General features: G+C 43.6%; 1 protein-coding gene across 17 annotated transcripts in view; it reads right to left on the bottom strand.

The window, feature by feature from the left end:
* SRCIN1 (SRC kinase signaling inhibitor 1) overlaps positions 1 to 16331 on the bottom strand; it is a 1023634-nt gene that overhangs the window by 709764 nt on the left and 297539 nt on the right. Inside the window, exon 1 of one of the 17 annotated variants that reach the window (XM_073608245.1) lies at positions 4254 to 4941. The exons of the other annotated variants lie outside the window; for them this stretch is intronic. The gene's annotated coding sequence lies outside the window, so the exon portion shown is untranslated. Of the gene's footprint in view, positions 1 to 4253; positions 4942 to 16331 lie in introns of those variants that run through there. 17 annotated transcript variants of the gene reach the window in all.

Here is a 16331-nt window from a genome sequence, read left to right as displayed (position 1 = left end):
GGGTTGATGACCACTGCCCCAGCGTATGCATATTAACCCTTCAATCCTTACTTTGCAAACCTTGTGGGTTAAACATATGGTATCCAGTCCCCACCTTTTTTTTTAGTTTTTAGCCCCGGTTCACACTATGCAGTGCGGGGCTGTTTGTGATTTGAACAGGAATCGCACCGCATTCCTGTTCTGATCACATGTGAATCTGCAGCAGAGTGATTTGAGCCATTATTTCTCTATGTGCAGGACCCTTTTTTTGGCTGAACCAGATTAGGATTGCATGGGTGTTCACACCCATGCAATCCGATTCTGCAAATTGCACTGCATTTTGTGAACCCATACACACCCGTATCGATCCACATTAATGGGGTTTGCATGCAGTGCGAAATCTGCACAGAACTTATGTGCATTAACAACGCAATATGCATTTTACAGCACATGTGTATTAAACAGTATGTACAGCCAAACAGTGAACTTTCTTATCAGAAATCTTGTAAGCTGGTAACTACCTAAACTCTCTTTCTGCACTGTCTTCTTATCAGATAGCATTGTTTACAGTTCTCTTTCACTCTGCACTACTAGAAATACTGTAGCTGCTTACTTTTATTAAACAGGTACTCACCATCTTGACTGTGGGAGCTGGCTGTTTCACAACAGGCTCCCCACTGTGCATGCTTGAGATCGCACTGCACTTTCACATTGCTTCTGCAGCCTCCTGGGACTTATGATTTGCCCCAGGAGTTGGTGGGGGAGGAGGGTGAACTTCCATAACAGTTTTTTTTTCTAGAAAATTATATAGAACCCCCAAACATTATACTTTTTTTTCTAACACCCTAGAGAATAAAATGGCGGTCATTGCAATACTTTCTGTCACATTGTATTTGCGCAGCGGTCTTACAAGCGCACTCTATTTGGAAAAAATACCGGTTTTTGAATTAAAAAATAAGACAACAGTAAAGTAAGCCCAACATGTCACGCTTCAAAATTGCACCCGCTCGTGGAATGTGGACAAACTTTTACCCTTAAATATCTCCATAGGTGATGTTTAAGAAATTCTACAGGTTGCACGTTTTGAGTTACAAAGAAGGTCTAGGGCTAGAATTATTGCTCTCGCTCTACCAATTGCAGCAATACCTCACATGTGTGGTTTGAACACGTTATATGTGGGTGCTACTCACATGTACGTTCTCTTCTGCAGGCAAGCTTGCAGGATGGGGAGCAGTTAAAAAAAAAGCTTATTTATTTTACCTTTTATTCTTTATTTTTACACTATTCTTTTGAAAAAAAAAATTGTGTCACTTTTATTTCTATTACAAGGAATGTAAACATCCCTTGTAATAGAAAAAAAGCATGACAGGACCTCTTAAATATGAGATCTGGGGTCAAAAAGACCTCAAAACTCATATTTACACTAAAATGCAATAAAAAAAATAAAAATGGTCCTTTAAGAGCTATGGGCGGAAGTGACATTTTGGCGTCACTTCTTCCCTGCAATGGTATGGAGACAGGTGGGGGCCATCTTCCCCTCACTCGTCTCCACGCCACTGATGTGAGAGGATCCTATTGCCTCCGCCGATGCCGACGGCTCCGGTAAACGGCGGAGGGCTCCAGAGCGGGGGGCCCCTCAACCACCGCTGATAAAAGTGATCTTGCTGCGAATCCGCTGCAGAGACCACTATTATGGGAAACCGGACCTCCGGCCCCAAAGAAAAGGATACAGAGGTTATGGCAGCTAGCTGCTGCCATAACAATGATATTCCTCTTCAAAGTTAGGACGTATATCAGTGTGCGGCAGCGGTCCATAAGTGGTTAAATTAGGTTTAATTTGATAGGAATAGAGTTCACTCACACATTTTATCGTCACTATTCATCGTCACCACTCTGACTATCTGTGCCTCTCTGGGGATTTCTGCAGGTATTCTTGCCCACTCAGAACCCTTCCCTTTTGCTTTCTTGCTACTCCTAACAGTGGTAGTTACAGTGGGCAAAAAGCATACAGTATTTTACTTAGGGGGAACCTCTTTTTCTTACACTACTTTGAAACAAAGTACCCTAGAAGCCTGGAAGCCAGTCCTTCTTGCTTCCCTGGGGCTTTTCCTATGATCTTTTATGAGAATGTCCTCCTTATTCCCCCTGTCCTGCCCCGAGGACATGTCAAGCTCTTGCCATCTGTCTTATGCATGGGGTCGGAGCTGTCATGCATGACTACCTGTACCTGCCATGTATTGTCTTGTTTGACTCCTCTGTCACTTGATCTATGCTGAGCACTGCCACTGATCACTGATGCATTAGTGGCTGACCAGTGGTAGTTGATTAACCCCTTTGTGCTGCATTAGTGGGACCAATGTCAGGGTTAATTATCTGCCATTGGTCAGCCATTAATTCATCAGTGACCAGTGGCAGTACATTAACCCCCTCATGCTGCATATTACAGAAATTAAAAATAGGTAGCATTTGTAATTAATGTCCCCTCAGCCTCCTCCCCTCCCACAATCGGACCCAGACAGTTATGAATCTGCAGATGGCCGCATGCCCCATGGCACTTGGCAATGGCATTGGCAATCATTCATTATCAGCTTAGTGCTTGCTTACTTTTGCGATACGCACTTTGTTGCCAAACTTCCTGGTTCCTCCTCGGCGGCTCCTCTAGGTTGCAGCTTCGGTAGCAGCTCTCTACACTCCTCCCATCCCGATTCTGGCCGTGAGTGATGTCACGCTGCTGGGACAGGACTACAAAGCACCTTCATAGGGGAAGTGAAGGGGCAGCACTGACAGGTATGGCTGGAGTGCACTCGGCACATTACAGCAGTAAGGTACAGACAACTACAGTACAGCTTGCAGCGCAGGCTAGTGTTTACTGTGAAGCACACTGCTGGCACTTCACCTGCGCCCCCTCCCTCTAGCAAATTGTACCACCCAGGGCATCCATCCCTTCCGCCCCTGCCTTGTAAAAAAAAAAAAAAAAAAAAAAAAGACACCAATAATTGTTAGGTGGGGTGGGGAGGAGAAGGATAAACGGATCTTTCACTTTTAAGTGAAGTTCCATTTTAACTCCCCCACACACGTGTTTACCACATACCTCCTGTATTAGAGCACCCTCAATCTTCGTGAAGGAGCACAGAGGCATCTATAGACTGCAGCATTGTCAGCACAGAGAGGAGCATTAGATGTACCATCAAATTTAAATACACTAACAAGTTAAAGCCAAACTCCTGCTCACACTGTGGTTACAGTAACAGTTTTTTTCTTTCCGGATAAAGGTTTTGCATGAATAAAAGCGGATCATTGTAAGGACCTCTGTCAATGTTAAATGGTTTGTCTCAACATTCTAACTGCTACATTTGCAGAACAGCTTGTCCTGTTGAAAAGCAACAGAATTACTGGCTGGATCACCAGGGAAAATAAAAGAAAGAAAGTCTAAAACAGAAAACTAATGCAGCTATTACATCTAAGAAATGGTAAGCTGCAATATAATAATTATTTATAAATGTGTACACATCAAATCAAAGTGAATGACAACTATGGGCGAAGGAAGCGATTTGGGTCCAAAACGAGGGACAGCTGAAAGATGCAGGAAAATTAAAAAAAATAAAATGCTTTCAAACCAGCAATTCCTTACACATGAGCCAAGAATATGTGATACTAAATCAATCCCTGGTGGGCACTTTTTACACAACAAAAGCATGCAGATTGACGGACCCTTTTAGAATCGTAAAACAGCCAAGCACGCGCAAAGCTGCCTTAGTTAACAGTTACAATGCTTGTGACCTGTCATGCTAGATATATTTTTCAGTCAATTATCTGCCCTGCCCCCTATTTTGTATGCATTTTCTTTTCTTGGCTTGTTTTACCTTTAAGCTATTATATCTCACTACTGCTTCCAACTCGTTTACCTTCTTCCATTCCCGGGGTCACAAACAAGAAAACAAGTCATCTCGACGTTGTAATATTCTGAATTTCCACCGGTACAAGATACCACAAAGAACTATTTGTGCCATCCTACTGAGGCGATGGCTTTCCAGATAAAATAAACCCCAATTATCCAACATAGCCAATGGCAATTTTCTGCTCCGAAACATTGCGAGAAACAAAACAGCAATTCTTTCAGAACACACATCTGCATTCATCCCACAGAGTGTCAGCACAGAATGCAGGCAGCTTCTGCATAATACATAAAGTCCAGATAAAGGGGAGATGGCGAGAACATATACTTGGTCTAAGCCAAGTCATTAAAAACCTTCACACACAATGTTGAGTCTTACCTGTGGCAGAAGGTTGGCAACATGAAATGAAGTGCACAATTATCCGAATACATTATACAGTTATCATCTCTTTTCTACCTCTTTTCTGTACAGCACATGAGCCGAGAAGCAAGATGTGTAGTTTGCTGAATAAAAAATAAAATTCAGGTTTTAGCCCAGCAAGTCCTTTTTATATTAAGGTCACTTGAAGAAAAGGTGGTGGGAAAGAAAGGTCAGGACAATGCGCAAAGGTCCACGGGGTCATTCTAATGCTAATCTTCTCCGTAACGTTCCAATTTTATTATTTGTCCTGCCGAAGCGAGGACATGGTCTTTCCGATGCTAACCAAAAAACTGACAAAATCTTCAATACGCTGCTGCAGTTGCGTAAATCTTCAGGAGTCAGCCAGACCCTGATGGACCATGAACAAGGAAAATGTAAGCAGAGCGTAAAAAAAGAGATGAAAGCCAAGCCAAGGAAGGAATAATATTGTATTAGTAATAATTCTCTGTGCAAAATGAACCGGGAATGAATGGAGAGAAACAGCTCGCAGCTAGAATGTGAAATACTACATTGCAGCAGCAGAGCCTGAATCCACTCTGCTATTCATCAGGAGCTGAACAGAGTCCATGCACACATTGCCTAAGGAGAATGGAGGAATCACAGATGCAAGCAAGTACCTCTTTCACACTGCACTGTGCTCATCCTCCCTCTTTCCATGGGGGCTGCAACTGCTATGCGCGATTTAACAGTTCAAAGCATCGGGAGTACACTGACTTTATCTTACAGCAAGTGCATCCATCAAGCAAGGAAACAAGAAATCAGTTCTAAGGAGCTTTTCATGCTGACCATTTATACATAGAATACAGGAAGCTCCCTATTGTTACACCACTGCACTATGCAGGGAAGGCCAGTCAAATCAATTAAGCTGGCCACACACTAGTATTTATTTATTACAGGTATTTATATAGCACCAACAATTAACACAGTGCTTTACATATATATTGTTTATTCACATCAGTCCCTGCCCTCCAGGGGCTTTCAATCTAAGGTCCTTAACTCACATTCACAAGTACTAGGGGCAATTTAGACAGGAGCCAATAAACCTACCAACACGTCCTTGGAGTGTGGGAAGAAATCTATGTAGGCGAAGGGAGAACATGCAAACTTCATACAAGTAGTGCTATGGTTGGGATTTGAACCAAGGACCCTCTTGAACCAAAGACCCTCTTCCGCTGCTAGGCAGAAGTGATAATCACTTAGCCACTGTGCTGCCCATAATAAAATTTTGTTTGAAAATTTTCATTTCAAGAATGTCTGTTTAATCCTCTATTTGTTACTGGGATCAAATCTGCATTTTTTTTATGACCGTAGTGATGAAAAAATTCAAAAGAAGCGGGATAGATAATTTTTCACAAAACACATTTCTAACAATGAATATGGTTTTTGTAGTTGGTAAGGTTAAATAAAGATACTGGTGCATCTAATTCAACCTGGAGTGTATTTATGTGTGTATTTTCATTTAGAAAAGTCCATTCATTTCAAAATGTAAAAGCAAAATGTTTTAAGTCCTTTTGAATGATATTCGTTATGTCATCAAATGTACTTTAGAATTAGAATCCAATTAGAATTTTTATAAAAATGTTGATGTCAATGTTCATTCGAATATCTACAATTGTATGGCCAGCTTTGATTAGAGTTGTGTAAAATACAGTGGTACCCCGCCATATATGGGAGGTATTTCCATGCATTTTGCAGAGATGTGAGACATCTTTACCCTTTATTCGTGTCACTGGTGGGCGATATATATCTCAATATTGGTAAGCATTGTTGGCTGGATGTCTGTTTCTCTGGTCTAGTCCACAATGGGTGGGTGGTGATTTATCCCAGGTACTGATACGTATATTTATTTGTAATTAGAATAAGGATCCTTTGATTGACTGAGCCATTGGATGATATGCACTTGTTGCAGGGATTGCCTAACCTCTGATTGAATTTTAAGTGGCTCATCATATCCAGGTGGGTCATCTGTTTTTTACAACACAGCAGTGAGTTTGATGTGATATTTTTTAAACACATATGCATAGTGCTTTATCCCGGTATAGATGATACGGGATTCTTTAAATATTATGTGCTCTTCTCCTTTATTCTTCCAAGGTTTAAAGGGTAAATAGCATGTATCCTCTGATATAGCTGGGTTTCCTTTCCTGTATGTTTGTGGCTGACTGGACAGGTTTTTCTTTGGTCTCTCCTTAGCTCGGATGCACCAGACAATTTATCCCTCTATTTTGAGACATAGGTAGTTATATAGCTTTATGTATAACACTGTATGTTGATAATGTTTATATTTGTCTATACACAGCATAGGTGTGGAGTTACAGTGCCTTGCAAAAAAGTATTCACCCCCCTTGGCTTTTTACCCATTTTGTTACATTACAGCCTTTAGTTCAATGTTTTTTTAATCTGAATTAAATGGCAAAGATCAGAACACGTTGTTGGTGAAGTTGGTGAAGTAAAATTAGAAAAATATATACATAAAACTATTTTTCAGAAATAAAAAACTGATAATTGGCATGTGCGTATGTATTCACTCCCTTTGTTATGAAGCCCATAAAAAGCTCTGGTGCAACCAATTACCTTCAGAAGTCACATAATTAGTGAAATGATGTCCACCTGTGTACAATCTAAGTGTTATATGATCTGTCATTACATATACACACACCTTTTTGAAAGGCCCCAGAGGCTGCAACACCTAAGCAAGAGGCACCACTCACCAAACACTGCCATGAAGACCAAGGAACTCTCCAAACAAGTAAGGGACAATGTTGAGAAGTACAAGTCAGGGTTAGGTTATAAAAAAAATATCCAAATCTTTGATGATCCCTAGGAGCCCAATCAAATCTATTATAACCAAATGGAAAGAACATGGCACAACAGCAAACCTGCCAACAGTCGGCCGCACACCAAAACTCACAGACAAGGCAAAGAGGGAATTATCAGATAGGCAGCACAGAGACCTAAGGTAACCCTGGAGGAGCTGCAGAGTTCCACAGCAGTGACTGGAGTATCTGTATTTAGGACGATAATAAGCCGTACTCTCCATAGAGTTGAGCTTTATGGCTGAGTGGCCAGAAGAAAGCCATTACTTTCAGCAAAAAACAAAATGGCACGTTTTGAGTTTGTGAAAAGGAATGTGGGAGACTCCCAAAATGTATGGAGGAAGGTGCTCTGGTCTGATGAGACTAAAATTGAACTTTTTGGCCATTAAAGAAAACGCTATTTCTGGTGCAAACCCAACACATCACATCACCCAAAGAACACCATCCCCACAGTCAAACATGGTGGTGGCAGCATTATGCTGTGGGGATGTTTTTCAGCAGTCCGGAGAGGGAAACTGGTCAGGGTTGAGGGAAAGATGGATGGTGCTAAATACAGGGATATTCTTGAGCTAAACCTGTACCACTCTGTGTGTGATTTGAGGCTATGACGGAGGTTTACCTTCCAGCAGGACAATGACCCCAAACACGCTGCTAAAGCAACACTTGAGTGGTTTAAGGGGATTGCTGTTCACAAGTGCAAACCATCCAACTTGAAGGAGCTGGAGCAGTTTTGCAAGGAGGAATGGGCAAAAATCCCAGTGGTAAGATGTGGCAAACTCATAGAGACTTATCCAAAGTGACTTAGAACTGTGATAGCCGCAAAAGGTGGCTCTACAAAGTATTGACTTTAGGGGGGTGAATAGTTATGCACATTGACTTTTTCTGTTATTTTGTCCTATTTGTTGTTTGCTTCACAATGAAAAAAAAATCTTAAAAGTTGTGGGCATGTTCTGTAAATTAAATGATGCAAATCTTCAAACAATCCTTGTTAATTCCAGGTTGTGAGACAACAAAACACGAAAAATGTCAAGGGGGTGAATACTTTTGCAAGGCACTGTATATTCTATGAAATGAAGCCCTGAGGAAGCGGCCATTGCGCTGGGAAACATGTTGGCAAGCTGCATACAACACCCATTTGACATTATGCTTTAAAAAGTTTTTATATTATACCATTTGATGTTTTGTTACACATGTGGTACTTTTATAGATATAGGGCACTCTTTGTGTATGTATTTGGATATGTATCTTCTATGTATATTTCAATAAACATTTGTTTTTACGAATATATGTGTATTCTATATCATCAGGGAATCACCACTTAAATGCCCACTTCCTTACATTCTCTACTGTTTCCTTGTCGGATATAAAATATACCTGTCAATAAACAGAGCAGCAGAAAAAGAAAACTTATTATGTCCATCCACAGAAACAGGCCTATTTTACATCTAAAGCCCCATACACACGATAGGACTTTGTACAAAAATCCAAGGAAAAGTTTGTACAAAGGGCGTTGGCCAGGAGTTTGTCTTGCATACAGAAGACAGGACTTTTCCAGCCAACTTTCACCAAATCACGTGGTTTTTCAGCTCTTTACCACCACCCTTTGGTCAACTTCTGTATTGTTGTCTGATATTGTGTCAATCTCGCCACTTTTATTGGTGAGATTGACACCTTGTGAGCCGGGTTCACACTGGTGCGGGGATCCGACTTGGATCCCCGCCAATGCCAGGCATTGTGTTTGGTATGAATCTTGAGGGGGGAACTCCATGCCAAATTTTAAATAAAAAACCGGCATGGGTTCCCCTCCAGGGGCATACCAGGCCCTTAGGTCTGGTATGGATTTTAAAGAGAACCCCCTATGCCGAAAAAACGGCATGGGGGTTCCCCCCAAAACCATACCAGACCCTTATCTGAGCACGCAGCCCGGCCGGTCAGGAAGGGGGTGGGGATGAGCGAGCGCCCCCCCTCCTGAGTCGTACCAGGCCACATGCCCTCAACATGGGGGTGGGTGCTTTGGGGGAGGGGGGCGCCCTGCGGCCCCCCCCCACCCCAAAGCACCTTGTGCCCATGTTGATGAGGACAAGGGCCTCTTCCCGACAACCCTGGCCGTTGGTTGTCGGGGTCTGCGGGCGGGGGGCTTATCGGAATCTGGGAGCCCCCTTAATAAGGGGGCCCCCAGATCCCAGCCCCCCACCCTATGTGAATGAGTATGGGGTACATCGTACCCCTACCCATTCACCTGGGGAAAAAAGTGTCAATTAAAAAAAAAAAACCACACTACACAGGTTTTAAAATTAATTTATTAGGTAGCTCCGGGGTCTTTTTCCGACTTCGGGGGTCGTCTTCTGACTTCAGGGGTCTCTCAGGCCTCTTCTCCCTCTCTCTGGTGTCGTCTCCGCGCTCTCTGGTTCTTCTCCGGTGCCTTCTTCCTTCTGCCGGGCTCCTCCGCTATCTTCTGCTCTTTTGCTAGCAGAGGAGCCCGAACATCTGGCTCGTCTTCTTTCCTCTTCTCTTCCAGAGATGTTGACACAACACTCTCTCCAGCTGTAATGCTGTCTGTGCGCTCTGCTATGACTTATATAGGCGGTGACCCCGCCCCCCTATGACATCACAGTCCCGGGGCATGCTGGGACTGTGAGGTCACAAGGGGGCATGGTCATAGGATGACATGCCCACGCCCTATTGTGACCTCACAGTCCCAGCATGCCCCGGGAAGAAGGCACAGGAGAAGAACCAGAGATCGCGGAGACGACACTGGAGAGAGGCCTGAGAGACCTCTGAAGTCGGAAGAAGACCCCCAAAGTCAGAAGACGACCCCCCGAAGTCGGAAGAAGACCCCGGAGCTGCCTAATAAATTAATTTTAAAACTTGTGTAGTGTGTGTTTTTTTTATTGACACTTTTTTCCCCAGGTGAATGGGTAGGGGTATGATGTAGATTCCGATAAGCCCCCCACAGACCCCGACAACCAACGGCCAGGGTTGTCGGGAAGAGGCCCTTGACCTCATCAACATGGGGACAAGGTGATTTGGGGTGGGGGGGGCCGCAGGGCGCCCCCCTCCCCCAAATCACCCACCCCCCATGTTGAGGGCATGCGGCCTGGTAGGGCTCAGGAGGGGGGGCACTCGCTCGTCCCCACCCCCCTTCCTGACCGGCCGGGCTGCATGCTCGGATAAGGGTCTGGTATGGATTTGGGGGGGACCCCACGCCGTTTTTTCCGGCGTAGGGGGTTCCCCTTAAAATCCATACCAGACCTAAGGCCCTGGCATGCCCCCAGAGGGGAATTGCCCCTCGCGCTCGTCGCAATAGGAAAATGTGTTTTTCCTATTGCAGCCAGCGCAAGATGTACAGTACCCTGTCGCCGAGAACCAGCGTGATGGCTTTGCGCTGGAAACATTCTCGCGGCCGCGTACTGTAGTTTGTACAAAAGTCAGATGCTTTTGTGTACACACGATCGGACTTTGCTCCATCGGACTTTTGTTGCTGGAAAGTTTGTCTGTTCGCACAGCCAATAAAAGTCCAATGGAAACAGAAAAAGTTTGTCCGATGGAGCGTACACACGGTCGGATGTTGCTCCAAAACAGCTAATTTGCATGTTTGTTGTCAAAAAGTCAGATTGTGTGGGCCTTTAGACACATAAAGCATGTCAGTGCAAAGGCTTAATAGAGAAATTTCACCCCTCCTTTACCTCTAAAGCTGTGTTATGCACAAAAAAAAAAAAATACCAAACACCTATCCAGTGATGTTCTGTAGTGATCTGCTGCACCACATTGGGTCCCACGCTGCCTTCTCTTCCTGTGACATTATCAGGAAGTTAGCTGCCTTTTCCTGGATTCTTGCAGCCAGCACCCCCCCCCCCCCCCAAGGACATGCTCTGCGGCACATCATCATGGGGACGGCTGCCTAAAACAGGAAGAGACTACCGTCCCCCTAATGACATGGCATGGTGCATGCACAGTAGAATACCTTGTGGCCTCCTGAGATGCATGATGTGTGTATCCCAGGAAGTTCCCATTGTAAAAAGGAAGGGGGAGGAGAGTGCAATAAGAGAAAGTAGGTGGGAAGGTTAAGGTCCACTTTAAAGAAACGCCATTGCCAGACCATTAATTTCAACAAAAAAAATGTCTCCTAAGATTTTATATGCATTTACCATATTTATGCTTGTTTTTTTTTTACCTATAAAAGCCTCCCTTGTGTAGACATAAAAAAACCCTGAGATTGCTGCTGGACACTGCCATCTTGGATGTGTTGTCAGCAACCCCAGCAGACTAAAAGCTGTCACTGAAGTGACACACTAAATTTTTTCTCTTCTCTTCCCCAGGAGCTACATTAAAGGCCATGTAGGGAGGTGAGGGAAGGGCAGAGATGCTGGGTCCTCACAAAGGGTAACTAGATATTCATAGAGTGGAGAGGGCTATAATGTGCAAGGAGGCAAGGAGGAATTGACTCTTCCTGAATTAGTCAAATCTTATAATAATTTCAAAGGAGCATTGCAAGTAAATACTCATTAATACATGGAAAAGATAACATTGCAATAAGCATTTAAAATACTAGATTTACAATTTTTTAGGCTTTAGTTTTAGGCTCATAAGTCAAAAGTTCAACAGGAGGGCGAATAATCTGGTACTTTACACTTTTATTCTTTAACATAAGATTTCTTTCCAGTAGTTTGTGTCTTCTCCCTCCTAAAATACCATAATAGAAGACTCACTCTCTTGGGTTGGACACCTCAATTTGTTTTACATTACAGATAATCCATTGGGAGAATGTGACACTATCATTTGGCTTTGCAGTAACAGTCTGCTGTTGGCTGAAAATGGGTCAAAGGAGTATAGAATTAACTGTACTCCTGTGATCCTGAGGAGAAGTAGGGCCAAACAAGCTTTTTCCCCATTTTTTCTTGGCTTATTTTATGTGTTTTGTTTTTTACTATTTCATGGTGGTGGTAAAGGAGGGCACAGTTTGGTTTTGCCCTGAGCACTGGATTGCCTTCTCCTGCCAATGCTCCATCAGGCAATTTTGTGCCAGGATCTGCACTGGAATCTCCCAGAGCCAAAAAGTAAGGTGGCAAGCTGCATATTCTGACACCAACACCACTGGGTCTCCGGGAGATATAACAGTACGTAATTAGCTTTTGTTGCCAACATAACAGATATGTGTGCAAAATGGTGGGTTTTAATAACCACACAGCTCACATATGTGTCAATGTTTCTATGTTGCCACAGACAGCTCTCAGTCCCTGCTAACGTTTTGTAATCGGAGGCGCTGGATTTCGATCATGTGACATCCAATCACAGTAGCTACATAATTGCTGATCCTTCCTTCCCCCGGCCCTGGGGTGGGTGGAAAGGGGTTTAGCTTGCCAACAGCTGTGCAAAATTCAAATACTAGTTTTAGGGTTGTGGTCATCATGAGCTAAAGACTACCTGAGCACACCCTCATTTAGTTTCCCCTTGGCAAGATGTGTGTCATATCTGCGGTTGAAACAGAAGTATTTTTATAGTGGATATAGTTATCATTACTGACTCTTAAGAAATGGGCATGGAATATAATATCTTTTAAACAAGCACAGTGAGTAGCGAAATCTATATTCTCTCTAAAAAGAGGCAAATTAACAGTAACTAAGCCTACATACTATGCTGGAGACAGCAAAATGTAAGCATTGTCAATTTGAGGGTTAAAGTTGTTCAGATAATTTCAGCATTATACATTAAGCCCATTTTACTGTCCAAAAAGAAGTCATGAAAGCCAATTAGGTGTTGAGTTAAACGTTAGGGCTAAGTATATTTTTTAAACATAATTATAACATGCCAAAATTCTCTCTGCATAACATTTGTGAAGCTCAGAGATGTGTCATCGAGTACAATATGTTCTCTATGCTGTGGATTGTGGGAAACATATCTTGTGGGTGTCATCTCTTGTGTTGTTGCATAGGCTTTCTGGTGAGGATATTGTGCTTTTAGAAAATGGAGGAGGAAAATAGGACTGATTTAATATTCACCTCGCTTTACTAAACTGGGGATCTGCTACTGATCAATAACACATTACAGAAAACAATGTACTACAATGTATAGTTTTCCTCTCCCTCTTCCCACTCCCTTTTACATTAAACTGTAGCACAGAGATGTGAACCAGCTCTAAGGAAAAGTATAAGATTTTAACTTGACATGCATTTTCATGCAGCAAAATGCATAAGTTAGGTTTACATCAAAATATTGTTTCCGGTACAAAAGGATGACAATGTTATTTCCAAATAAAATTAAAGATTTTAGAAACATTTTGCTCATGCATTTTTAATGATTACATACCTCCCAACAGTCCTGGAGTGTGTGGGACTGTCCTGCCTTTTAAGCAATGTCCTGCTGTACTGAATACAGGGGTTTTGTCCCCCAAAGGCTCTGCCCCATGCATTATGCCCACAGTGCATTCATAAGCAAATCGATGTGCAATTTGCATATACATAAAATCACAATGTTATTTGAGTAGAAATGATCTGATGGTGGGGTTTGCATATGAATAAGCTATAGTGGCTCTTACATATGCAAATCCCACCTCTGAAAAATGCAAAAGCAGAGGGTGCCTACTCCTCTGCACCTGTCATATCCACAGCTGAGCGGAAGACTTCCCTTTGTCACTGCATTTCAGATCGCTCACTGCTGAGTTTAAGGGGAAAAGGGGTCTATATGAGAGGACAGTCTGTACTAAGAAGGGGCTGGGAGAGGGGTCTGTACTGAGAAGGGTGAGCTGAAAAAGGGGGTCTGTACTGGAGGGGTCTGTACTGAGAGTGCGCTGGGAGAGGGGTTTGTTCTGGTGGGACTTGGGGCTGTTGAGGGAAATCTGTATTGTAGGGGATAAGAGTTGGGGGGAGAGATTTGGACTGGGAGGAGAGGGTAATTTTTGGTTGTACTCTGTATACTAGACTGTGCGATACAAACTCCTGGTCCCTGCAACCTCTCTGTGTCTTGCAGTCCAAACCCCTGCACTCCGTATCACATACTCCTGAGCCTGGCAGTCTCTGTGCTTTACACACCTGACCCCTGTGCTTTGTGTGTTACGCTCTTCTGACCCATGCACTCAGCTCGTTATGCTGTACTGATCCCAGCACATAGTGTTTATGTTTTCCTGACCCCTGCCCTTAGGGTGTTACGCTCTCCTGAGCCCTACATGACAGACTCTGTGTTGTACATTTCATACTGCATTCTGTATGCTGGGGTTTTTGTGACACGCTCCCGAGCAATGCACTCTAATGCCGCGTACACACGATCGGAATTTCCGCTCAAGCTTGGCTTGCATAAACACGGTCACACAAAAGTTCTCTGAACTTTCGACCGTCAAGAACGTGGTGACGTACAACACATACGACGGCACCAGAAAAGGGAAGCTCCATACGAAGCACGCCACCCTTTGGGCTACTTCTGCTAATCTCGTGTTAGTAGAAGTTTGGTGAGAGACGATTCGCGCTTTTCAGCCTTGTGCTTTTCAGGTCGTTACTGCTCTACAGTTTGTGCTTGTGGGTTTGTATCTGTTCTTCAGTGCGTGTAGTCAGTTTGCATCTGGGTTTCAGTGCGTATTATTATAGTACGTACTTGTTTTTTCTTGTCCGCTCGTTTCTGATTTTCAGCTCGCTCTTCTCAGGCCTCTCTCTTTTTCAGTGCTTTCTGTTAGTTCGTTCTGACCAGCCGACCGTTTTGAAACCATGTTGCGGTTACGTACTCGTTGTAGAGTTCGTGCTGTGCGGGGTCTTGGTGTTGGGGTTCTTGCTTTGACCCAAGCCCAGTCCATGAACAGGGTGGGGAGGAGTTTATGGACGAAGAAGTGGTTGCTCCAGCGTGACCAATTCTGTCATATGCCTTTGTTGTGGGAGATCTAGGAGAATAATCCTGATTTCAGGAATTTTCTCAGGACGATGACCCCGTTTTTTCACCGTCTGTTGGCTTTGCTGTCCCCTTATATTACGAAGCAGGACATCTGCATGTGGCAAGCCATCACTCCGGAACAAAGGCTAGTCGCCACCTTGTGGTACTTGGCGACAGGGAGAAGTCTGCAGGACCTCAAGTTCTAGACAGGCATCTCCCCCCCGGCTTTGGGGATCATTATTCCAGAGACCTGTTCTGCAATCATACAGGTCCTACAGAAGGACTATATTAGGGTAAGTTCAAGTTTAGGGTTTGTATTTAATGTATTGTATTTCTTTCATTATTCCCTAATTACCATGATTGTAATATGCTTTGAATGTCCCCTTTGTCCTCATGCATGCTGTAAGCTTTTAATGCTCTTTTTTGTCCTTCATGCATATTTGCCTTCACTTACCTCCCCAGCATGCTATCCTGGGCCCATACACACCTAGCTTAGTCACTTAATGTATTTTGTCAGCTCCATAGTAGTGCTTTACCCTAAGCACCCCCTAAAATGTGTACAAATGTTATTGTCCTTAAATTCAGGCAGAGTGTCATAATCTTTTTTTTGGGGGTCCCAAACTCATCTAGAACCCCCTCTAAAATTTTTACAATGGGCCATCAGAAGGGATGAGGAATCTGATAAGAGGACCTTATCTTTTTGTCTTTAAATACTCCTTAAAATAAATGTTATACTGATGTTGGCCAAGAATGTTTGTGTCTAATCTGCTTGCAATGGTATGTGCAAAAGTAGTAATTTTATTTTTTTCTGGTTTTACTTCAGTTTCCTTTAACACCACAGGAATGGCAGACTGTGGCCTCCCATTTTGCCGAGCGATGGGACTTTCCCAACTGCGGAGGGGCAATCGATGGGAAACATGTCCACATCATCCCACCACCCCACTCCGGGGCATACTATTTTAACTATAAGGGGTTTCATAGCATTGTGTTGATGGCGGTGGTGTCGGCGACATATGAGTTTTTATATGTGGACATGGGGAAGAATGGCTGGATGTTGGATGGTGGAGTCTTTGCCCAGACCAAGTTCTACCGATGTCTCCAGAGTGGTGGCTTGGGATTGCCACCTGCTGAAGAGAACGTGGAAGGACTCCCATTTGTGTTTGTTGCAGATGAAGCATTTGGTCTGGGTGAACATCTGATGAGGCCATTCCCCCAGAAAACCCTCACCCCGGAGAAGAGAGTTTTTAATCACCTGCTGGCCAGAGCCAGAAGAGTGGTGGAGAATGCGTTTGGTATAATGGCCAGCCGGTTCCGCCTATTCCTTATGGCAATCAACATGGCGGAGTATAAACTGAATCACATAGTG

This window comes from Aquarana catesbeiana, linkage group LG12, assembly GCF_042186555.1.
Source record: "Aquarana catesbeiana isolate 2022-GZ linkage group LG12, ASM4218655v1, whole genome shotgun sequence".
NCBI classification, from domain to species: Eukaryota; Metazoa; Chordata; class Amphibia; order Anura; family Ranidae; genus Aquarana; species Aquarana catesbeiana.
Note: the sequence above shows the minus strand (reverse complement) of the source record. Positions and strands in the feature narration are given on the sequence as shown.